Raw genomic sequence first — 26,725 nt, 5'->3', positions numbered from 1 at the left:
CCCCCAAAGGAAACTAGCTAGTTTCAGTGGACCAAGATTCCAACTGGACAGCTGTTAAGGATGGCAGAAAATAAACATGAAATTTAATTTGAAAATATATTTACCAGTACCCCTCTGTCAATCAGATGTCCACCTTGCGTCTGCAAGCGTCTAATAGCTGTGAACTTCAACTGAAGAAAGGCTTTCTGCTACCAGTCAGAATTATTGTATCACAAACCATTCACATTCAGAAGCTGCTGCCTTTCCTGTATCTTATTTTTTTGTTTTGGAAAATACTGAGAGTCTTTGCTACAGATTGTGCTATCAGACAAGATGAATGATCATCAAAATACAGTCAGCAAAATTTAAAAAATATGGATAAAGAAAAGATATTAATATCCTTTCTAAGGTAATCAGTACTTTTTGTTTGACAAAGAAATTGCCCACTGTTTATGGTTTATGCAAATAATATATGTTAATGTCAAAGCTGCAAAGTATATAGCTTTGCATATAAGTGTTTGTGGAAAATACATGCCAATACATTTTAAACCTTTCCTCATATAAATACAGCGATTTCATAAATATACAGTACCTTGTTTTTAAAAACATTTATTATAATTTTATGCAATGCAAATCACATTAGAATAAATTATTTTTTGCTAAAAGGGCAAAGTCAGCAAAATTACAGGGAAATATAAAGTCCCCGCTGTTATGTGGTCTTCAATTACCCCAAAATGAGCGCAATACCAATGTGAACAGAAGCGGTGACAGACACAGACAACCCAATCAAAAACTGTGCAGAAGACCTTGATGGACGTTTCTCCAAAGAAGGCAAATGGTCAGTAGATTCAAGAAAAGATGCTCAACATCACTACTTATTAGAGAAATGCAAATCAAAACTACAATGAGGTATCACCTCACACCTGATAGAATGGCCATTACTAAAAAACCTACAAATAACAAATGTTGGAGAGGGTATAGAGAAAAGAGAACTCCCCCACACTGTGAATGGGAATGTAAGTTTGTGCAGCCACTAATGGAAAACAGTATGAATGCTCCTCAGAAAACCATGGCACCCCACTCCAGTACTCTTGCCTGGAAAATCCCATGGACGGAGGAGCCTGGTGGGCTGCAGTCCATGGGGTCCCTAAGAGTCAGACACAGCTAAGAGACTTCACTTTCACTTTTCACTTTCATACATTGGAGAAGGAAATGGCAACCCGCTCCAGTGTTCTTGCCTGGAGAATCTCAGGGATGGGGGAGCCTGGTGGGCTGCCATCTATGGGGTCGCACAGAGTCGGACACGACTGAAGCGACTTAGCAGCAGCAGCAGAAAGCTAAAAATAGAAATACCATATGACCCACCAATCCCACACCTGGGTATATACCCAAAACTATAATTCAATGTAATATATGCACCCTTATGTTCATAACAGCCAAAACATTCACAACAGTCAAAACATGAAAACAACCTAAATGTCCACCTACAGATAAATCTTTAAAGAAGATGTGGCATGTATATACAGTGGAATACGACTCAGCCATTACAAAGAATGAAATAATGCCATGTGCAACAACATAGGTGCAACTGGACATTATCAAGTGAAGTAAGTCAGAAAGGGAAAGATAAATACCATGTAATATCACTTATATGTGGAATCTAAAGAAAGAAAAGAAAGAAAGTGAAGTTGCTCAGTCATGTCCAACTCTTTGCGACCCCATGGACTGTAGCCTACCAGGTTCCTCTATCCATGGGATTTTCCAGGCAAGAATACTGGAGTGGGTTGCCATTTCCTTCTCCAGGAGATCTTTCCGGTTTGGGTTGAACCTGGGTCTCCCACATTATAGGCAGATGCTTTACCATCTGAGCCACCAGGGAAGCTTGTGGAATCTAAAATAAGGTATAAAAGAACCTATCTACAAAACAGAAACAGACTCACAGAGAGAACAGACTTGTGGTTGCCAAAGCTGTGGGGAGAGGGATGGATGGGAGTTTGGGGTTGTCAGCTGCAAACTACTCATTACAGAATGGATAAGCAACAAGGTCCTACTGTATAGCACAGGGAATTATATCCAATCTCCTGGGACAGACCATATGGAAAAGAATACGTGTGTGTGTGTGTGTGTGTGTGTGTGTCTATGTGTGTGTGTCTCTGTGTGTGTATGTGTATGTGTGTGTGTCTGTGTGTGTGTGTGTCTATGTGTGTGTCTATGTGTGTGTATGTGTATATGTGTGTGTGTCTATGTGTGTGTGTGTCTGTGTGTGTGTCTGTGTGTCTCTGTGTATGTGTGTGTCTGTGTGTGTGTCTGTGTGTGCTTGTATGTGTGTGTGTCTTTATGTGTGTGTGTGTGTGTATGTGTGTGTCTGTGTGTGTGTATGTGTGTGTCTCTGTGTGTGTCTGTGTGTGCTTGTATGTGTGTGTGTGTCTGTGTGTGTCTGTGTGTATGTGTGTATGTGTGTGTGTCTCTGTGTGTGTGTCTGTGTCTGTGTATGTGTGTGTCTGTGTGTGCTTGTATGTGTGTGTGTGTGTCTGTGTGTATGTGTGTGTGTGTCTGTGTCTGTGTGTGTATGTGTGTCTGTGTCTGTGTGTGCTTGTATGTGTGTATGTGTCTGTGTGTATGTGTGTGTGTCTGTGTGTGTATGTGTGTGTGTGTGTCTGTGTGTATGTGTGTGTGTATGAGTGTGTGTATGTGTGTCTGTGTGTGTGTATGTCTGTGTGTATGTGTGTGTCTGTGTGTGTATGTGTGTATGTGTGTGTGTCTGTGTGTCTGTGTGTGTGTGTCTGTGTGTGTGTCTGTGTGTATGTCTGTGTGTATGTGTGTGTGTCTGCGTGTGTCTGTGTGTGTCTGTGTGTGTGTGTGTCTGCGTGTGTGTGTGTGTGTATGTGTGTGTAACTGAGTCACTGATGTACATCAGAGACTGGCACAGCCTCCCACACCCTCCCAAACAGCATTCACTGTGATGCTCTCAGCCAGCGAGCCTCTCAGTCAACCGAGGGATTCTCTGTGTTCACGGCATTAGTCTTGCCTTTGCTGCTCGATGTATTTGAGAACCAACATGCTTTATTATGGGCTTCCCAGGTAGCGCTACTGGTAAAGAACCTGCCTGGCAATGCAGGTTAGATGTAAGAGACGTGGATTCAATCCCTGGGTCGGGAAGATCCCCTGGAGGAGGGTATGGTCATCCACTCCAGTATTCCTTTCTGGAGAATCCCTTGGACAGAGGAGGCTGGCAGACTACAGTCCATATGGTTGCACAGAGTCAGACACGACTGAAGTGACTCAGCATGCATTCATGTGCTTTATTATGGATTGATGATGAAGACTTTCAACCAAGATAATTCCTGAAGATGTGAGAATCAACCCTAGTCATTACAGATGGAGCAAGAACAGGCCCTGAGAGAGACCATTCTAACAGGGCTCCAAAGAAAGACCTAAGAGAAAAAGATGTATATAATTGCAGAGAGTCACTAAGATGAATCCTAACCATTTCTTCATTCATGGATCCACACATGTATTCAATCAGCAGGTAATTACCTGTGCCCCTAATATGTGCCAGATATGATTCTATCCTTGGAGATGTTGCAATGTACATGTCAGAAAAGGCCCATGCCCTTGTGGATTTATAGTCTGATGCTTAGATAAGTGAGCAAATGAGGACATGTGATTATTTCAAAGAGTGATGAGTGAACATCTCTATCATGGAAGACATTCTTGGTGGGGTGATGCGGGGACACTTCTCTGAGGAGGTGACATTTGAAGGAAAATCAAAATGAAGAGATGCAGCCAAACACAGGATGATCAGGGGAAGGTACTCAAAGTCTAGCCAGAGCCAAGGCCAGAAGAAGGATGAGAAAGGTCAGAGAGGCCGACACAGAGAGGGGACAAGAGGCAGGGAGGCAGGACACGGGCTGGAGAAATGACCAGTGGCCACTTTTGGTGGAGTCCTGGAGGCCATATACAGACCTCAGAGTTAATCCTAAGTGCATGGGAAGCCACTGAGCGCTTACCCAGGGCACTGACACTTTCTGAAATGTCACTGTGTGAAGAATGACTTGAAAAACAGGAAGTGGGGAGCCTGGATAGAAGGCCATTGCCGTCTGCAGGATGAGAGATGGAGGTGGGCTGGACCAGTGACTCAGCAGTGGGCTGTAGACATGTGGACCAATGCAGGATATATTTGAGAGATAAAAAGACAGAACTTGCTGATGGATTGAAGGTAGAAGGTGAAACAGAAGAAGGAATCAAGACTGACTCAATGAGTTTGTTATATCAGCAGGTCAGAAGACAGGGGTTGGGCATTTACTGAGAAAGGATTAAAAATAAAAATGGAAAAAGAAAAGAAACAAAGAAAAAAATAACAGAGAAAGACATAGGTATGAGGGAAAGCAAGACATCTGTCTCCCCCTTTACCCTTCCACAAAGGTTCCATGACTGCCCTCATCTGACACTCCTTGGTCTTTATTCAGAACTCAGGCCTAAGGAGAGGGATGTTATTTATTTACTGCCCACACACCCTGCCCTGCAGACCCCCACAGGCACCCTCAAGGGCATGAAATGCTCCCATCAACTTTACACTTTCATTCCTATGATCCACCTTCAAGAAGAGAAAACTGGTGTTCAGGGAGGTTAATTACTTATCCAAGTTCACAAAGCTAACCAGTGATACAGCTTCTCTGAATCCACAGCTTCTGAAGACAATACTTCGTTGAAAAGCCAGCTCTACCAATGGCAAGTTCTGAGGGTTGCAATGAGTTTCCTCATCTGTTAAATGGAGGTTAATAACTTCACAGCAAAGTACTTTGCAGATGAAATGAGATGAAAGTCACCAGTCAACCTGGCACGTCGTAGGGCAGATTTACTCTTGAAAGTGGTGCCTGCAGATTAATTTTAAAACTTTAAAGTTACCCGATACAGGGGAGAAATCAAAATAGACTACATGCATCTTCAGAGATCTTTGTTCTAAAAACTTTAGTTGTTTAAATCTGATTCCTTCAGTAAAAGAGTTCCACCCAGATAGAAACAAAAAGTCTGCTTTTTGATGAAGAGTATATTTTATGTTTCGTTTTTTTTTTTTTTTTTACAATGACAATTAATAGTAAGTTTCAAAGAAAAATCTTCAAAGGGATTTGAGGAACTGCAGTTTATTTCATAACTGTCAGTTCATGTTTTGGATGCCCAGACGCCACTTGAATAATGTCTGTGTCTGTCTTAGACACTCGTGGGGTGGAATCAGGGCATGGATGACCATCACTCCCTGATTATTGCTTGAATAAGGGAGACACAAGCTCTGAGACTGACCCCACAGTGAGACTGACCCCACACTCACATGATCAGAAGAAAGCCAGTCTGTAGGGCTGTGTGGCTCTACGGGTGGCTTCAAGAAAGAGGCTGAGAGAGCAGCTACCTTGGATCTCAGTGGCTTTCTAACTCTTAGTCCTGGTCCCTCATTCCTGCTGAGTTTCCAATTTTGGATTCTAGCCTCCCAAGAGGTCTGGCTCTATTTCTTATTAAGTTCCACATTACATCTCTGAATCCTTATAAATCTCCCTTTCATTTTTTCCTTAGCCTGATATGAATGATCTCCTGTTACCTGCAAATAAAGGCATCACAAGAGATGCAGATTTCACTAAGGTGGGAGCTGAAATCATGGATCATCACTGTCTTGAAGGGTGCATATTCCAGAAGGCTTGAAAAGGGCAAGCGTGTCTATGCTTTATAAAGAGACAAATGGCTGAGAGAAATTATATACCATGGAAGGTACTGAAATCACTAATACAATCACCCCACTCTACAACAATGGCTTACCCATTCCTCCAACTTGCCTATTCAACTACTTCCTTCATGACCCCCTTTGGCTTTATCAAGACACTTGGTCACTGGTTCTTCTACTATCTTCCCTTTCTTTTTGTGCCACCCCCCATACTTTCATCTCTCTCTCTAGTTCCACAGTCCAGGGTCTTATTTCTGCAATTTTCTTGGTAATATTCTTACTACCCTGTCCCTTCTCATTTCCCTACATTCACCGAGACAAAAATCCCAGCCCCAAATGAACCATAGTCTCCCCTTTTCCATGTATCATAGTCTGAACAGTGTTCCTCCAAAAATTCATGTTGAAATCTTAAACCCCAGCATTTCAGAATGTGACTATACTTGGAGAAGTGTCTTTAGAGAGATGGATAAAGTGAGACCCTGGAGGTAGGTCCAATCCAATATGATTGGTGTCCTTAAAAGAAGAGAAGCTAGGACACAGACACACAAGAAAGAAAGACTATATGAAAACAGAGAAAAGATTCATCTATCAGCCAAGGAGAGAGACCCTCAGACAAAACCACCCTGCCAACACCTTGACCTTGGACTTTTAGTCTTCAGGACTATTAGAACTAAATGTCTGTTACTTCAGCCACCTCACCTAAGGGACTTTGTTATGACAGGCATAGCAAACTGATACATGATCCAAGTCCCTGAGCATCTGAGAGGGGCCGGAGAAAACCACACAACTGGGCAGAATGCATTCACTATCAACTTGTGATCATCGCCAACCCTCACTGGACCCTCGGCCTAGGAATTCTGCTACAGTTCTGAGTAACTTGCCTTTCCACTCTCCTTAATGTATATTTCTACTTTTTTTCAGATCTCCAAATATCCCCCATTGCACTTTCCATCCTTCTTCATGACGACATTCATTCCTACTGCACACTCCAACAAGTCATCAGGAGCAAGTGCATTCTTCCTAACTGTGTACATACAGTCTCACCTACACCCTGCTTCACTCAAGCTCTGGTTCCCATGGCACACCCTACCCCTTCCTTCTTAGAATCTTCTCTGCTTTCATCATTCTAACTCAACCAGCTTCTCTCCATCAGTATTTATCAATAAAAAGTGCTCAAGGCTCTTCCAGGTTATATCAGTCTCCCCGACTATAAAGTGAACATAATTACAGCTCCCTTAAATAGCTGTTGCGAGTGCTATGTGCAAATATCCAGCATATGCCTGAACACCATAGAAACATATGATCCTGCTTACATTTCCATCAGAATGGCAATGTCTCTGTGTCTCTATCAAACACACTCTCTCTCTATATATATATATATATATAGAGAGAGAGATTTATATTATATATTTACATACACACACACACACATACATACACACACACACACACATTTGGGGCTTCCCAGGTGGAGTTAGTGGTAAAGAACCTGCCTACCAATGCAGGAGACTTAAGAGATGCAGGTTTAAAAAAAAAAAGAAAAAAGAGATGCAGGTTTGATCCCTAGGTCGGCAAGATCCCCTGGAGAAGGGCATGGCAACCCACTCCAGCATTCTTGCATGGAGAATCCCATGGACAGAGAAGCCTGGTGGGCTACAGTCCATGGGGTCACAAAGAGTCGGACATGACTGAAGAGACTTAGTATGCACACATGCATGCCTATATATACATATATATATATATATATATATATATATATATATATATAATTATATATGAAACCTGTATGTCATAGATTTTGCATATAATGTAGAAGAAATCCCAGTAGGTATTTAAAGTTTAAAAATAATTATTTTTGTCTCTAAACTCTGACACTCTGATGCAGACTGTGCTTGATGAGACCCCTAGGGAATAAAACACATTTTGTGTTACCTGGAGAGGGCAGAACGAGTTGTTTAACATAAAACCAGTGAGGTTGCTGGGATTGCTTCTAGTGATGTACATGCAGAAGATGACACTATAAAGAGAAGGCTTCCTCTGTTAAAGAAAAGCACAGGCCCTTTTCCAGACGACAGAGAGGGAGCATGAGGACCAAGGACGTGAGAAGTGCCTCCCTGGGACAGTCAGGCTGGGGAGGATACACTTTGGAGTGTAAGTGGGAGCAAAAATCTCCATTATAGTTGCTGCTCTGGGATGGAACCACCAGTCCTGCAGCCTGGATATCATCACCATGGAAACATTTGAACACCCTCCCCACCCCGGACATCACCATCAAAAGAACCAAAATCACCCACATATACAATTGTCATTGTAGATGCTCTAATCCTCAGCATCAGAAAAGAAGGACCATATGCCCTTTGTCATCCATCATTACTGCTCTGACCTGGGTCCCTTCGCTCCGAGTCCAGTGTGCCCTCATGCCCGAGGAGGAGGAGAAACCACTGGTGCTTGCTGGGCAGCTAATGGAGAAGCTGTGTGGCCAGAGGTGTGTTCAAGAATCTGGTGGTCACCACGGTGGGCACAAGTTCTGCAGATGTTCTTTGGAGTCAGAGCTACGTCTCAGGACAGCACCAGGCTGATGGTGGTGATGCAGTCATTCAGCAGATTGACAGGCTCCTCATCCACGATGGGCATGTCTGCAGAGCTGCAGAAGGTGGGCCTGTGTCAGGGTCCCCACCACTGTCAAGCTGGCAGTGTCTCACATCTGACTGTGGATAGCACATGGGAAGGCTGGATTTGCTCATAAAGTATGCAGGCCAGGCCTGGGCTCTCCTTGGAAGGGTCCTGAGTCTGTCTGAGCTAGGCCACCTCATCAACAGGCCTCTCTGCTACTGTCTGCCATGCAGGGATGTGTGGCTTATCCAGGGCCTTCCCAGCCCCAAACTCAGTGAGTTTCACTCTCCACTCAGCCCTGTTTCTCCCAGGGCTGCCAAGCCACCACCAGGCCACCCACACTCTGTTACCAGGAACAGTGCTAGCTCACTCCACCCTTGTCCCTTTCCAAAGGGATTGCAAGGTACTCTAGTCGAGGCTTCTATTGTTTCCTAGACTGTGTGTAAAGCTGACTATTTTCTAATTTAAACAAAAACTGAGCAAGCAGGCTTCCCTGGTGGCTCAGTGGTAAAGGATCCACCCACCAACACAGGAGACATGGGTTCAATCTTTGGTCCACATGTCATGGAACAGCTAAGCCCATGTGCCACAACTGTTGAGCCTGTGCATCAGAGCCTGGGAATCGCAACTACTGAGCTCACATGCCAAAGCTACTGAAACCCAAGTGCTTCCCAACAAAAGAAACACTGCAATGAGCAGCCCACGTACTGCAAGTAGAAAATAGCCCATGCAGCATCAAAGATGCAGCACAGCCAAAAATAAGTAAATAAATAAAATTATTTTACAAAACTGAAAAAGCAAAAATACGTAAAGAAATAAATAGTAGCCTTAAAGGAGATATCCTGAAAGTCTTATTAATCCAATATATAGTAAATCATCTCAAATGGTTAAAGGAAAATTTAGATCGGGAAGAGTTGTGTAATGAGATTCACACTTCATTCCTGTGTTTCCTTTCACCTGTGGCCCTTCTTTCTTTTAGATAGGTAACAGTCATTGTCAAGGGGTGGCTAATCAGAGAGAAGCATGGAGGAGTTCTCCTGCTTTTGCCTTTGAAAAGTTTAGACCTTTGAATTCTGGAAACATAAGCCTTAAGGGAAATCAGGAAGCAGAAAGTACAATGTGTAAGCACATCCTGTGAAGAGAAAGAATTCCCTGGGCTGAATCAAGGCCACAAATAGGACCACTGGTGCAAATTTCTAGGAATCCTTTCTTGACAAAGCAGGGATAGGACTAAATGTCAAGAAGAAACTGGGATCTGAATTGCAAATCTTCTTGAGAAGGCAACTTGTTGTTAGGAACGTTAAAGCAAGAACCTATGGGAAAACCACCAGCCCCCCTCCCCTCTCCCGGCTCCCCCACGTGGAGGAACAACTATAGAGTCACAGGCACGCTGTGGTGGGGACTGGAGGGATTTCTCCAGCCCAGTGGTTCGTAGCAGGGGATGACTTTGCCCCTGAGTGAACACTTGGCAATGTCTAGAGATATATTTGGTGCCGTAAGTGGGAGGGAGGTGTTGCAACTGGCATCTAATAGATAGAGGCCAGAGATGACTAATGACTCAGCAATGCACAGGCCAGCCCCCCAACAAAGAACCATCTAAACTGAGATGTCAGTGGCAGAATTCTTAAGGAGGATGAGCTGCACAACTTGCAGGACCCAGTGAAAACTAAAATATAGATCCAACCGTGTTCGAAAATGTTAAAGTGGTGATGGCAGAGCATTAAACCAAACACAGGTCTTTCTATGAATATGGACCTGAGAAAGTATACAGGCTGCATAACCATAAAACTATCCCTGCTGCTGAGAAGTTTATACAGACAGCCCTTTCATCATCAAAGGGCCAAGAGGCCACACCCCTTGAAGAAGGTCTGGGAATGGCTGGGCTTCCCAGGGACAGTCCTCTGACCTACAGAAGCTCCAAAGAAGAGAGGGGACCTAGACGTATCATGTACCCGGAATGCAGGGGAGGACAAAAAACAATACAAGTAGATTTAGGAAGCCAGACTAGGAAGCATCAGATTCATCCAATTAGGGAAGAAATATCAAATATGCAAAGCTCCCCAACTGTGACTGCAGAAGAAATGAAAGCATGTTTCCAAAAGCAATTACAAAGAAAGAAATCATATTTAAAAGATTGATTGATTTAATCACATAAAAATAAAAATCACCTATAAGCTAGCAAGTAGCCTTCAAAAGGAAATGACAGTCAAGGAAAAACCACTTATAGCTGATCAGGCAGATGCAGAACCAAGAATAGTACTATGTAAAGAGTTCTTATAAATCAATAATAGGAAAAAGCATTAGAAAAAATAGGCTATCAACCCCTCCCCAAATTGTAAATGTCATAGTCAGAAATGTAATAGATTTAGTACCACTAAAAAATTGAAAGGTACAAAACTTAATAATAAAACATTTTTTATCTATCATTTTGAAGAAAGAACAAAAATAATTATAACCTTGGGTTTGGCAGAAGAAAAAGACAGTAGAATACTTTTCACACTCTGCTGTTAAGTTTATATATTGATATTATATATTGATAGGAGTTTTCTGGATGGGAAAAAGGCAATATGCATCAAGACGCTAAAATGATAAACTCTTTCCTTTGGTAATTTCATCCACGTGCCTTAGTCCCGAGGAAATCTTGAGGCAAGTGAATTTAAAAATCAGTTAAAAAAGAGGTTTCCTAACTTGTCTAAATTCTTTCAGCTGCTAAGCAGCAGAACAGGTATTTGAACCCAGAGCAGCCTTCTCCAGAGGAAGGTACATCAAAAATAAGCAGGTAAGAGATGACACAAAAAGTCAATAAGCAACTCTCAGTGAGTCAAACTCAGGGCCTGGACCATCCCTCTCTCTGCACACGAGGTCAGAATCATCATGTGGGATGCAAGAATGGCACACTTCTAGGGATCTAAACATTCAGCAAGAAGAGGAAGATAACTCAAATCCTTCTCACACAGTGGGCATTTCCTCAGGACGCCAGGTCAGGATCAGACTTTGTGATGAATATTGAATCCCTTGACCTGTCTCTTCTACAAACAGCCAATCTATGGCATGAATGAAAAATAGCTCTCCCATTAGTAAGAGGCTTCAAGTTATGAATGAGAAATCACATTCATTCAGAGCACCCCCAGAGCACGTGTCCAGTGGAGCTGAAATGACACCCGGGACCACAGTTCTGTGAGTGATAACTGGATCCCATGGATGAATGCCCATAGAATCACCAGCATAAAACAGATGGGCCATGCATTTTCACAGGCAGAAGTAACTCTGGTGATGCCATTAGAATTAAGAAGGAATGGACACAAGACTTTCAGGGGGAGACTTGTGATCTTTTAGCGCATTTCATTTCTGGAAATATGCCTCTCTACAGACCACACATACATCACCAGAAACTGCACAGGTTTCAGTGGGACCATGACCCTCTGTGGTTTGTAACACTGCCCTGGGAAACTCTCGAATGTCATGTAAAAGCAAAAGCCCAGACTCCAGTGGGTTGATGGAGGAAAACCTTTTGTGTGAGAACACACTGTTTACGTGTGTGTGGTGTGTTTTCTGGTTCTTCCCAACTCTGCAGGATTGCAGACTCTGGAAAGTGAAAGTGTTAGCTGCTCGGTCGTATCTGACTCTTTGGGACCCCATGGACTATAGGCCCGCCAGGCTCCTCTGTCCAAGGCATTCTCCAGACAAGAATACTGGAGTGGGTTGCCATTCCCATCTCCAGGGGATCTTTTCGACCCAGGGATTGAACCCAGGTCTCCTGCATTTTGGGCAGATTCTTTACTGTCTGAGCCAGCAGGGAAGACCTGGAGCCCCCACCAATGGATCAGCCTTACCATGTTTCTTAAGCCAAATTCTCCTGGGAAGATAATGGTCCTAACCAACAGCTAGGGCCTGGGTGACCCTGGGCCAGTCTTCTCTGACTTTTCCTCTCTGCCTCAGTCCTCTAGCCTCTTATGCAGGCTGTGCTGAGTCTGGAGTCCTGTAGGGATCCCCTGTCTATACACCTGTCCAGTTCACACCCTCATAGTTCTCTGAAGTTACCCATGATGAAGGTAAGTCTGACTTCCATCCTCTAATCTGCCCCCCTCTTCACACCCCCGATGCCAGCACAGTCCTGTCTTCAAGGATCGCCACTCCTGAGAACATCTCTGGATGAGAAAGACAAAGACAGAAAATGGGAGTGAAAACAGAAAGAAATCAAGACTTAACAATCAGACGCCAAATCGGGAGCTTTTACAGCTTCGTGTGGAGGTTAAATGCAGACACTCAGCAAGCTTCTTTTCCCTCTTGCCTGTATTGTCTAACTTTCTCATTTCTTTATTGAAGATCTTTAGAGCAGCACTGTTTATTATCTATTTCTTGACACAGAACTGACATCTCTCATAGGAAATAAGCATGTTCTCTCCTTGGCCAAACTAAATCACATGTAAGCCAAAAAAGATGCTTGCCACCTAGATACTTTGGACTGGTAGAACATTTACCCTGCAGGTTCTGTGACATTTTATAAACATGAAGTCATATGTCCCACCCAACACTGCTGGATCCATGTTTCCCTGGTGAAGAAACGTTGGCCAGGAAAAGTCAACTTATGTCCCCAAGATGGCAGCGAGTACCAAGGCAAGGATCTTTATGACTCCCAAGTTTCAGACATCAGCTGGGCAATACACATTAATTCCAGCCTTCCTGCACCAGTCTCACCAGAGAAAAGTATTGATAACATCACAAATGCATAATTATAAACCATAATAAGCAAAACTGGAGCTCTATCTCCAGCAGCAGAGGAAAAGCCAAATAAATGATGGTTCATCCATATATAATAAATTACTATTGTAGGCAATAAAAATGAATATGCATAAATACATTTATGAATTTACAATATGTCCTCCATATGTTGATAAATAAAGAGAAAATAGGGTATAGAACAGATTATAAAATGTGTTCCTATTGTCATTAAAAGAAAAACAAAAGACAAATATACATAGTCCAGGTTTTTATTTTTATTTGTTTGGCTGCACCAGGTCTCAGTAGAAGCATGCAGGATCTTTGATCTGCATTGAGGCATGCAAGATCTTTAGTTGTGGCCTGCAAACTCAGTTGTGGCATGTGGGACCTATTTCCCCAACCAGGCATGGAACCTGGGCCCCTGCATTGGGAACACAGAGTCCTAGCCACTGGACCACCCGGGAAGTTCCAGTCCAGGCTTTTAAATGCTATCTGATACTGCCCTCCCTCTAGGTACAGACCGTCCTGTTAGCCCATGCCTTAGTACAGGGATGAGAAAACCATAGTCCATGGACCATAGCCACCCTCCTGCCTGCCACTGCAAATAAAGTTTTATTTATTTATATACTGTCCTTGGCTCCTTTCACGCTACAACAGCAGAGCTGATCAGTTGTAGCAGACACTGCTTGACAGCAAACCCTAAAATATTTATTATCTGGCACTTTACAGAAAAAAAGTCGCCAACTCTTGTACTAGTTTATCCAGGGATATGGGGGGTATGGATATTCTGAAATTATAGCACCTGAATTCCATCTAAGTGCTGGTCCTCCTGTGAGAATTTTGCAAGCATCCCTCACTCTCTTCTCTCTACACCCCTATGTGATAGGTACTGCTATTCACCTCATTTTGTGTAATAAGGCAGAACAAATATGACTCCATATTAGATCTGTTTGTTTCATTGTAACCTTTGTGTTCTTAACTGCTTTTGCAAGTTAAGAATGTCCCCAATAGCCTGAAACATACAAGATAAGCCATTCTCAAGGCTCTGGCCTTTAAAGGTGTAATACTTATCCATTCAGAAATAAAAAGTTGCAGAATAGAGAATAACATGTTTATTGTTGGAGGCTTATAGGAACCTTATGACCGGACCTACTTGGACAACTGCGAGATCAAAGGATTCCAATAGCAAGAAGTTTGAAGCAGCCAACCATGCCCCTCCTTTTAATATAAAACAAGCCTCAACTATAACTTGGAGAAGAGGTTCTTTAGAACTCTACTCCACCATTTTCTTAGTCTGCTGGCTTTCTGAATAAGGTCACTCTTCCTTGCCCCTTCATCTCATCTCTTGATTTATTGGCCTGTCATCCAGCCAACAGTAAGTATGACCCTAAACTCAGTAACATTCGCAGATGAGGAAACTGGACTTTGTGGAGGTTAAGTAACTCGATCAAAATCACACTGCTGGTAAAAGAAGAAACAGATTCAATAGTTTTCGCAGGCAAGGACAGGCTGACTCCAAAATTAGCTTAAGAGAGATTCATCCTCTTGCTTCTCCTCCTTGCCTTTTTGTTCCAGCCTCTGGCTTCATAAATAGAGCCATTGTCTAACTTTATCTCCGCCTGAAGTCCTGTAATTCTGTCATTATCTCTAGCTTTGGATGTAAATGATTAATAATATCAATCAGCTTGGACATCAGTAGGAACGTTATGGTACAGCCAGAGCAAACCACAAGTCTGGATAGATGTCAGAGGTACAGAGGGCAATGGTATTGATCACTGCGCGAGCAGTCAGCTATCAATGGAAGCTTCTGGAGGGGGTGGGATGAGGGTCACCATCTGAGCCTTGGTTCTGGAGGATTTTAAAAGATAAGACAGTGGGGAAAAGGCAGTCTAGAGAGAAGGTATAGGGCATGCTAAGAGCAGAGCTGTAAATGGTCTCATGGAATCCTTCCCAACATTAAAGGCACCAAGGCCTGCAGGGCAGTGGGGAAAAGAAAAGGGAAGGATAGACGATCATAAGTATATATTTAGCCTTTTGGTAAAGTCATGAACAGGCATTTACACAGTGGTATGTATATTACTGTATAATAAATTCCTTTCATTTTAATTTCTCCTTTATATTACAATTAGGTCATACTGATTTTTTAATTATGCATGTGGATGGGTTACAATATCTATGAATTTAATTTCAGGGGGTCTCACAAATTATTTTTTTATAGAAATGGAACATTGAGTTTCAAATGGATGTTGAAAACCAACTGCCTAGTAAACTCAGCGAGGAGTGGGAGTTCCATGAGGCTGAAGCTGGGTGGAGAGGTGGAGATACAAGCTCTAAGGGGATGCGCTGAATGAGACAGGTAGGAAGCTCATGGGAAAATCCTTAAGCACAGAGGCCATTTTACCTTGAAGCCAATGAGGCCGAAGTCTGCAGACGCTTGGGACCAGTTCAAGACCTTGGGAGAAACCCTACAACATGTTCAGATGGTCATTCTCTTTTTAATTTGAAACATATTTTAGTTTCCATTTTGCTCAAAGGGGAGCCTTCCCCAAAATTGCATATGGAGGGCCCCCAAAACTCTAGACAGCCTTGCTTGGATGGCATTCATGCTTCATCAATGAGGAACAGGGACTTCCCTGGTGGTCTAGTGGATAAGGCTCCATGCTTTCAATGCAGGGGGTGTGGGTTTGATCCCTCGTTGGGGAGCTAAGATTCCACATATTGTGCAGTGTGGCCAAAAAAGATAAAATAAATAGGTAAACATATTAAAAATAAAGGAGCTCTTTTAAAAAATGGGGAACACAGAGGTGTGGTTTAAGTAAAGTGACACATTCCATGGTGCAGAAAAATCACTGGGCACTCTTCCCTCAAGAAGATAAATGTTCTTATCTCTCATTTCCCATTCCAGAGCGGTAAAATAGGCAAGGTGGTTCAGATTTGCCTTGTAACTATCCACATATGGACCCAGATACATCAATGAATGGTCATCATGATCTCTCCGCCATCATGCTCCATTTATCAAGTCCTGCACATCTGACTGTCCTAGGCACATTTTTCTCAGTAGAACAAACGAACTACTCCTGGACTGGAGGTATGAAGACCAGTCTTTGCACCAATCCTAGCAGGTGCACACATCTATATTTCTCATGCCTGTGTGTGTGCTAAGTTGCTCCAGTTGTGTCCGACTCTTCGCGACTCTATGGACTGTAGCTCATCAGGCTCCTCTATCCATGGTCCATTGGAGTCTCTAGGCAAGACCTGGAGTGGGCTGCCATGCCTTCCTCCAGGGGATCTTCACAACCCAGGGACTGAACCTGTGTCTTCTGCGACTCCTGCATTGCAGGTGGATTCTTTACCGCTGAGCCACTGGGGAAGTCCATGTTTCTTGTACCTTTCTGAATGTGTGGCTCCATTACCTGGGTAAAGAAACAACTACACCAGTGCTCATTGCAAATTACAAACCATTCGCTGCACTCCTGCTACACCCCAGATTTTGCGGTGGATGCCAGAAAGATGGTTAACAGGATGGTTCCTGTGTAGCTTCTGGCATCTTTGCACACCATGTACTAGTTAAGGGAAATTGTGCAATGATGTGAAATGATTTCAAATTTATCTTTACCATAAAACAGAAGTGGTGACAGTGAGAATCTTCTGTTTCTGTCTGTCCCACAAGTTTTTCTCTTTAATTTTCCATTGTATTACATAATTATTTTATGAAGTAGAGCTTTCAGAGGATAAGATACAGTTCTTAAGTGTTTAGCTTGATGGGTTTGGACAATTGCGTTCTTCCAAATACACTCCACTAGGAACAAGACACAGAACACTTTCATCACCCCAAGCAGTCTGCTAGAAACAACTGCTTCTTATTTCTATGACTATGAATAAAGTATTTTCATACATGTATCTTTCATGCCTGGCTTCCTCTGCTCAATATCATGTTTTTTGAGCCACATTCATGTTGTCATATATATCAGTTGCTTGCCTTGTCATTGTTGTTGAGTGGGATATATTCCATTTCCTCTGCATATCCACAATTTATCTATCCTTTTCCCAAATGATCGACATCTAGGTTATATCCAGAGTTAGGCTATTATGAATATAGCTGCTGTGAGAATGGCTGGGCAAATGTGGCCATTTGTGGCCATTTGTGGCCACATGATTATATTTCTCTAGGTAAATATCCAAGAGGGGAATTTCTGCGTCACTGGGTAAATTGATGCTTAACTTTATAAGAAATTAACAAACAGTCCTCTAAAATGGTTGTAACATCTATACTTTCTCCGGCAAGCAATGTAATGTTCCAGCAGCTGCTCCAGATCCTAACACTTGTTTTGTCAACTTAGGTTTCTGTTTTGTTTGTTTTTGCTATTATAGTGGTCATAAAAGGGTAATTCATTGTGGTTGGAATTTGTATTCCTTGTTGAGTAACAATATGGAACACCCTTTCCATCTACTTATTGGCTATCTGTACATCTTTTACAAAGTGTATGCTCAAGCATTTTGCTCATTTTAAGGCGTCTGTGTATCTGCATTGTAAAAAGGGTTGGCATTCTTTATACATTGTGTACATGAATTCTTTGTCAGACAGCCATACAGTAAATATTGTTTATCCAGTCTGTGGGATGAACCATAAATGTAACCAATACCTACCGCCAGGAATTTCAGTGATATGAACCAATAAAATCCAGCTTTTTAAAGGTCAACTAAATTGAGTCCATGGACTCTGTCCTTTGCAATTGGGAGTTCTGATCAGAGACACTGAGAAGTACCTACCCTCAAGGAGCAGGCGTGAGGATTAAATGAGACTGAAGATGATAATACATAGAAAGTGTTTAACACAGCCTCCAGCACATAATAAACTGTTTCTGTTGTTTTCACTAACATAAAAAACAAACAAAAAGCAGCCCTTTCTATTATCAAGAAAACAGTATTTCTATAGGAGGAGAGACGCCAGAAGAAACTATGAGAATCCATGGGATAATCTCATAATCGAATATGAAAAGGCGTATCAAATCAACTTTCCAGCAAAAGGCTGGAAGATTATTAGGCAATAGAAAGACTTGGAAAGGATGATGGCTGAGGGGATACAGTTTCTCGGCAAACAAAAGGGGAGGTCAATAGGATGAAAAAAGCCCAACAGGATTCAAATACCTGCAGTATTCAGGCAAGGCTGAAGTGTGTAATGCAGGCTAGGACATGACAGGAGACGAGGTTAGGGATGTAGGTGAGGTCAGATTACTACGGTCTTTGCCACACAGTGTTTATTCTACACACCTAGTTTCTCAAAATGCATCCTGAGAGCAGTATTATGAACACCAACGTTACCTGGAAGCTTACTATTATTGATCAAATCAAAAACTGAAATTTTAAAACATTCCATGTGATTCATATTCAAATGAAGTCTGAAAAGCACTGTTATAGACAATGAGAGTTATCTGAAGATTTGACCAGGAGAATAATTTGATGAGATTTACAGGTTAGGAAGGGGCTTCCCTTGTAGCTCAGTTGGTAAAGAATCTGCCTGCAATGCAGGAGACCCAGATTCATTTCCTAGGTAGGGAAGATTCCGTGGAGAAGGAAATGGCAACCCACTCCAGTATTCTTGCCTGGAGAATCTCATGGACAGAGGAGCCTGGCAGGCTACAGTCCATGGGGTTGCAAGAGTTGGACACAACTTAGCAACTAAACCACCACCACAGGCTTGGAATTTGGAGGCACCATGGAGAATGGTTTGAAGGTGGCTAGATCACAGATAAGATCACTTAAGAGTCCATTGCGGTTAGAGCTCAGCAGATCTCAGGAGTTAGTGTTATTTTTGGTTAAAACACTTTCAGGACTCAACTTGTATTTCCAGCATCCCTCCAGTACTGTTTTCCAAGAACTTCCTAGAGACATTGACTAATATTCCTGTGAACCTGTGTTTGTTGCACAGTCGTGTCAAACTCTTTGCGATCTCATGAACTATAGCCTATCCATGGAATTCTCCAGGCAAGAATGCTGGAGTGGGTTGCCATTTCCTACTCCAGGGGATCTTCCCAATCCAGGGATCGAACCCAGGTCTCCTGCATTTCAGGCAGATTCTTTACCATCTGAGCCATCAGGAAAGCCCTCCTAAACCCTAGTAGCAATCATCATCATTATAATATTCAGGATTATTTGACAAATGATGAATTATGCCAGACACTACAAAGGGAACCCTCTGCATATTACTTCTAATTCTCATAGCAACCTTGAAATACTGGCAACTATAATAGACATGCATTTGTCTTCCTCTCCTGCATTCACTTTCCACTTAAGACCCGGAAAGACTCCATATTTTCAGCCAAGTGGTTCTACAGGGACTGACACCACCCTTCAGTTCAGTTCAGTTCAGTCGCTCAGTCATGTCTGACTCTGCGAACCCATAAACCACAGCACGCCAGGCCTCCCTGTCCATCACCAACTCCCGGAGTTACCCAAACTCACGTCCATTGAATCGCTGATGCCATCCAACCATCTCATCTTCCGTCGTCCCCTTCTCCTCCTGCCCTCAATCTTTCCCAACAACAGGGTCTTTTCAAATGAGTCAGCTCTTCGCATCAGGTGGCCAAAGTATTGGAGTTTCAGCTTCAGCATCAGTCCTTCCAATGAACACCCAGGACTGATCTCCTTTAGATGGACTGGTTGGATCTCCTTGCAGTCCAAGGGACTCTCAAGAGTCTTCTCCAACACCACAGTTCAAAAGCATCAGTTCTTCGGCACTCGGCTTTCTTTACAGTCCAACTCTCACATCCACACATGGCTACTGGAAAAACCATAGCCTTGACTAGACGGACCTTTGTTGACAAAGTAATGTCTCTGCTTTTTAATACGCTGTCTAGGTTGATCATAACTTTCCTTCCAAGGAGTAAGTGTCTTTTCATGGATGCAGTCACCATCTGCAGTGATTTTGGAGTCCAAAAATATAAAGTCTGACACTCTTTCCACTGTTTCTGCATCTATTTGCCATAAAGTGATGGGACTGGATGCCATGATCTTAGTTTTCTGAATGTTGAGCTTTAAGCCAACTTTTTCACTCTCCTCTTTCACTTTCATCAAGAGGCTTTTTAGTTCTTCTTCACTTTCTGCCATAAGGGTGGTGTCATCTGCATATCTAAGGTTACTGATATTTCTCCCGGCAATCTGGATTCCAGCTTGTGCTTCCTTCCAGCCCAGCGTTTCTCATGATGTGCTCTGCATATAAGTTAAATAAGCAGGGTGACAATATACAGCCTTGACGTACTCCTTTTCCTATTTGGAACCAGTCGGTTGTTCCACATCCAGTTCTACCTGTTGCTTCCTGACCTGCATACAGGTTTCTCAAGAGACAGGTCAGGTGGTCTGGTTTCCCATCTCTTTCAGAATTTTCCACAGTTTATTGTGATCCACACAGTCAAAGGCTTTGGCGTAGTCAATAAAGCAGAAATAGATGTTTTTCTGGAACTCTCTTGCTTTTTCAGTGGTCCAGCGAATGTTGGCAATTTGATCTCTGGTTACTCTGCCTTTTCTAAAACCAGCTTGAACATCTGGGAGTTCACGTATTGCTGAAGTCTGGCTTGGAGAATTTTGAGCATTACTTTACTAGCATGTGAGATGAGTGCAATTGTGTGGTAGTTTGAGCATTATTTGGCATTGCCTTTCTTTGGGATTGGAATGAAAACTGACCTTTTCCAGTCCTGTGGCCACTGCTGAGTTTTCCAAATTTGCTGGCATACTGAGTGCATCACTTTCACAGCATCATCTTTTAGGAGACACCACCCTTAGCTCCATCTTAGTAGTCAGTGGACTGGCTTCCCTGATAGCTCAGCTGGTAAAGAACCTGCCTGCAATGCAGGAGACCCCAGTTTGATTCCTGGGTCAGGAAGATCTGCTGGACAAGGGATAGGCTACCCACTCCAGCATCCTTAGGCTTTCCTTGTAGCTCAGCTATTGAAGAATCTGCCTGCAATGTAGAAGACCTGGGTTCGATCCCTGGGTTGGGAAGTTCCCCTGGATAAGGGTAAGGCTGCCCACTGCAGTAATCTGGCCTGGAGAATTCCATGAACTGTATAGTCCATGGGGGTCGCAAAGAGTCGGACATAACTGAGCAACTTCCACTTTCAACAGTCGGTGGTAATTGGTTCAGGGAAGGTCATGTGATCTAGTGAAAGCCAATAAGAAGCAAGAAAATGTCTGGGGTCCTTGTCAAGGAGTTCCTATTGGAGTTGCCCAAGGAGATGCTCACCCTGTCTATGTAAACTGTCATGGGAAGATGAGAACCTGTGACATCTGGGACAATGGAAGTTATTTATACTACCAAGAGGGAAGGCACTCTGAGGTTAAGACTACCATGGAAGACCACAATTACAGAAAATCACAGAAAATATAGCTAGATTCCCTGATGAGAAAATGAAGCTCATACTGATCAAGGCACACCTAGGATGAGTTACCTCTGAAATTTTCTGTTAAATAAACCTATTCTTTGTTGTTATTTAGGCCAGCAGTTCTGACAACTGTCACCAACAGTTACTCAACTAACGAAGTGCCATCACTTTCATTTTCCAACTAAGACGCTGAAAATTAAAGAAGCTAAATTATCTGTTTGATCACACAGCAGATATTTAAAATCAAATTTGTCTCACCCAAAAGCCCATGCTCTTTCAACTAAGTTGTGATCCTTCTCAAACTTAACAATTTTTGAATCAACATTAAAAAACATAAATGAGGAATAAGATTTAATTGAAAACTATATAATGCATAATTTATACAACCAAGGGGGAAAAAATCACAGCTTGAGAAAGTAAAGTATTTTTCCATCTGTCACTCATGTAATTATTTAATTTTAACTTTCTAAGTCATTTGGGGAATATCTGCTGAAAGCCTATATTATATGTGGGCACTGTATTAGAAATACAAAAATGAATGAGAATGATCCTAACTGTGCATTCACCAAACAACAAAGCCTCAATAAATAAATAAATAAAGACAGTTTTTTTAAAAGGAGAAACAGACAAATCTGCGGTTAGAGTTGGCCGCATTAACACTCCAATCTCAGCAAATGATAGAACTACTAGACAGAAAATCAGCAAAGAAATGGAAGTTCTGAACAGAATTAGCCAACGGGTCCAATGAACACATACAAAACATTCCATCCAACAAAGCAGAATGCATATATACTCTGACATATATAATATATATATATATTCACTAGATATATAGATTTATTTAATGAGAATGTATATTCTTCCAAGACAGATCATAGTCTGACATAAAATAAATCTCAACAAATTTTAAAGAACTGAAATCATACAAAGAATTTTCTTTGACCACAATGGAACCAAACTAAAAAATGATAATAGAAAGATAACAGGCAAACTCTCTAAACATTTGGGAAATACACAACATGCTTCTAAATAATTTATGAGTCTAAAAGAAAGCCTCAAAGGAAATAAGAATTACATATAACTAAATGAAGATATATCAAAATATTTGGGATGCAGCTAATGCAGAGCAGAAATCTATAGTATTAAATGTTTACTCTAGAAAAATGGGAAAATAACAAATCAAAAGGTTAACCTTATACCTCAGGAAACTAGAAAAAGAGCAGAACAAACCTAAAGCAAGCAGAAGAAAGCTATGATAAAGGTAAGAGCAAAAGTCAACAAAACTAAAATAAGAAAACAATGGAGAAATCAATGAAACAAAAAACTGTTTCTCTGGGGGGGGGGAAAATCAATAAAATTGGTAAAGCATAAGAAAAACTGACAAAAATAAAAACAGAGACGATACAAGTCAACAATATCACAAATGAAACTGGGAATACCACTATAGATCTTAGAAACATTAAAAAGATAATGAGGAACAACCACATACAACAGTACATTCATAAACTTAACAATTTAGAAGAAATGGACAATTCTTCAAAAACCACAAACTACTAAAATCAGTGAAGATGAAACAGAAAGTCTGGATAGTCCTATAACCTTTAAAGACATTGAATACATAATTTTATCACTACCAGAAGAGGAGATCTCCAGACGCAGGTGCTTTTACTAGAGAATTCTAACAAACATTTCAAGAATAAAATGCTAACTGTATATAAATCTCTTTGCAAAAATAGAAAAGGAACAGCCACTTTTCAAATCACTTCATGAAGCCAGGATTATCTTTTATAAAAAAGATAAAGACAATACCAAATAGAAAAACATAGATCAATATTTCTCATGAATTTAGATGCAAAAACACTTTAAAAATATTAACTAATTTGACAACATATAAAAAGAATTATACACCATGACCAAGTGGAATTTAAGGCTTCTCTGGTGACTCAGACGGTAAAGCATCTGCCTGCAATGTGGGAGACCTGGGTTCGATCCCTGGGTCGAAAAGATCATCTGGAGAAGGAAATGGCAACCCACTCCAGTACCCTTGCCTGGAAAATCTCATGGACAGAGGAGCCTGGTAGGTCACAGTCCATGGGGTCGCAAGGAGTCGGACATGACTGAACGACTTCACTCACTCATTCAAGTGGAATTTACTTCAGGTGTGCAAGGTCAAGGTCAAAAATCAATCGAAAAAAAAAATCAATCAGTATAATTTATCATAACAAACTAAGGATGAAAAAGTAAATGTACCAAAATCATTTGACAAAATGAAACGCAGCTGGCTCAGTGGTAAACAATCTGCCTGCCAATGCAGAAGATGCAGGTTCGATCCCTGGGTAAGGAAGATCCCCTGGAGAAGGACGTGGCAACCCACTCCAGTATTCTTTCTGGGAAATCCCATGGACAGAGGAGCCTGGTGGGATATGGTCCATGGGCTTGAAAGTGAAAAAGCTAAAAAGTAAAAGTGTTAATTGCTCAGTCATGTCCGACTCTTTGTGACCCCACAGACTGTGGCCCATCAGGTTCCTCTGTCCATGGAATTCTCCAGGCAAGAAAACTGGAGTGGGTTGCCATTCCATCCTCCAGGGGATCTTCCCAACTCAGAGATGGCAAGAGTTGGCTACAACTTGGCAGCTAAAACAACACCACCACCATTCATGATAAAAACTGTCCGCAGGTTAGAAATTGAGGGGGACTAGATCAACTTTCTAAAGATCATCTATAAAAAACCATAGCTAACATCATAACTGCTGAGAAAAATACATGCTTTTTCACTATTATCAGAAACAAGGCAACATGTCCACTCTCAACACTCTCATATGACATAGTACCAGAAGGTTGAGCCACCGCAATATGGCAAGGAAATAAAAGTAAAAGCTAACCAAATTAGGGAAAAATAAAACTACCCCTTTTTGCAGACATGACTGTCAACATAGAAAATCCCAAGCAATCTACCTCCAAAAACCTTCCAGAACTAATAAACGTGTTCCTCAAGGTTGCAAGATACAAAATCAGCACACAAAAATCAACTGAATGGAGGCTAATTACTTCACAACATTTCAGTGGGTTTTGTCATACATTGATATGAATCAGCCATAGATTTACACTTATTCCCCATCCCGGTCCCCCCTCCCATCTCCCTCTCCACCCGATTCCTCTGGGTCTTCCCAGTGTACCAGGCCCGAGCACTTGTCTCATGCATCCCATTAGCCTCCAACTAATAAAAAAATTAAAAAAAAAAAATATTTTAACCTATGAAATAGGTATATAGGGTTTTTACAATTTTTTTACTTTTATAAATTCTTCAAAATTTTAATAAAAATTTAAAAATCTTAAAAAAAAAAAAAATCAACCGAATGTTCACACTAACCATGAATGTGTATAAACCAAAATTTAAAATATAGTATCATTCACAACTTCTCCAAAGAAAATAAAACACTGAATTATAAATTTAAGAAGACATGCACAGGTTCTGCATGCCAAAAATTACAAAATACTAATAAAAGTAATCAAAGAACATCTAAATAAATGAAGAGGCATATCATGTTCAGGAATTGGAAGATTCTACATAGTAAATATGTCAAGTCCCACCTAGTTGATTTGTATATTTAATGAATTCCTGTCAAAATCCACACAAGGTTTTTGTAGAAGTAGACAAATACACTCGAAAATTTACTTGGCAAAACACAAGCACTGAAATATTTAAAACAATCTCAAAAATAAAAATATGGGAGGAGGAATCACTCACTTTAAGGTTTACTATAGTAATCAGGACAGTGTGTATTAGTAAAAAGTGAGACACACGGGTCAATGAACATAACAGATAACTCAGAAATAGGTGCAAAAAGAAACATGCCCAATTGATTTTTGTCTAAAGTACAAAAGCAATTCAAAGAAGGAAAGGAAGCCTTTTCAACAAATGATGTTGGAGCAATCAGTTTGTACAGGCAAAAACCTGAACATGGACCAAAACCTGAAACCTTAGAGGAAAGTTAACTCAAAGTGGATCATGGACTTAAGTGTAAAATTGTAACACTTTTAGAATAAAGACAGGAAAAAAATCTTTGACGCTTAGACAAAGAATTCCTTTGAGATCTAGGTTAGATAAAGGATTTCTTAGACACCAAAAACCTGATTCATAAAAGTAAATTTTGATAAACTTCACCTCATCAAAATTACAACTTTTGCTCTGCAGAAGACCCTAGCAAGAAGATAAAAAGACAGTCTACAGACTAGAAGAAAATATATGCAAATCACTTATCTGACAAAGGTCTAAATATCTAGAATTTATAAAGAACTTTCAAAACTCAGCATTAAAAGTCAAGCAATTCATAGTTAGAAAATATGCACAAGGCAAGAACTGGAATTTCATTTCATTATAGCAAATAAGCACATGAAAAGACAATCGACATCATTGACCATTAGAGAAATGCAAATCAAAGCCACAATGAGGAGTCACCACACACCTATCTTAAAAATAGAGATGACTAAAATGTTGGCGAACATGCAGAGACACTGGATCACTCATCCATCACTGCTAGGGATGTAAAATGGTACCACTCTGGACAACAGTTTGACAGTTTCTTATAATACTAACCATGTGACTACCATATGATTCAGCAATTGCACTCTTGGGCAGTGAGGCCAGAGAAACGGAAACTTACATTCATACAAAAATCTGTACATGAATGTTCATAGTAGCTTTATGTCTAACTGTAAACAGCCCAGAAGTCTTTAAAGAGATGAACAGTCAAACAAATTGAGTTACAGCCATACCATGGAATACTGCTGAGCAATAAAAAGGAATGAATTATAAATACATGCAACAACTTGGAAGAATCTCCAGGAAATTACATGAAGTGAAAACAAGCCAACCTCAAAAGGTTACATGCAGCATGCTTCCATTTATATAACATTCCTAAAATGACAAAGTTCTAGAAGTGCAGAAGAGAACAGTAGCTGGCAGGGCATCGTGGGGAGTGGCGCTGGAGGAAGCTGGGTGTGTCTATAACAGGGCAACATGAGGGAACTCTCGTGTTGCTAGGAACTCTGCTATCTTTTGGCTGTGGCCTCACAGATCTGTACATGAAATAAAACTGCACACAACTAAACATTTATGCACCTATGAATACACGCACACACATGAATGAGTTCAAGTGGAACAGTAAATCTAACTAAGATCAGTGGATTTCACCAATGTCAGTATCTCGGATGGGATATTGTATTACAGCCCATGGTGGCTCAGATGGTAAAGTATATCTGCCTGCAATGCAGGAGACCTGAGCTTGATCCCTGGATCAGGAAGATCCCCTGGAGAAAG

General features: G+C 41.4%; 1 protein-coding gene across 1 annotated transcript in view; it reads right to left on the bottom strand.

Moving 5' to 3' along the window:
* The window catches only part of HS3ST4 (heparan sulfate-glucosamine 3-sulfotransferase 4), a 471,763-nt gene that overhangs the window by 313,539 nt on the left and 131,499 nt on the right, over positions 1-26,725 (bottom strand). The gene's annotated exons all lie outside the window — the stretch shown is intronic.

Source organism: Cervus canadensis, chromosome 32, assembly GCF_019320065.1.
Source record: "Cervus canadensis isolate Bull #8, Minnesota chromosome 32, ASM1932006v1, whole genome shotgun sequence".
Lineage (NCBI taxonomy): Eukaryota > Metazoa > Chordata > Mammalia > Artiodactyla > Cervidae > Cervus > Cervus canadensis.
This window is presented reverse-complemented; position numbering and strand designations above follow the sequence as displayed.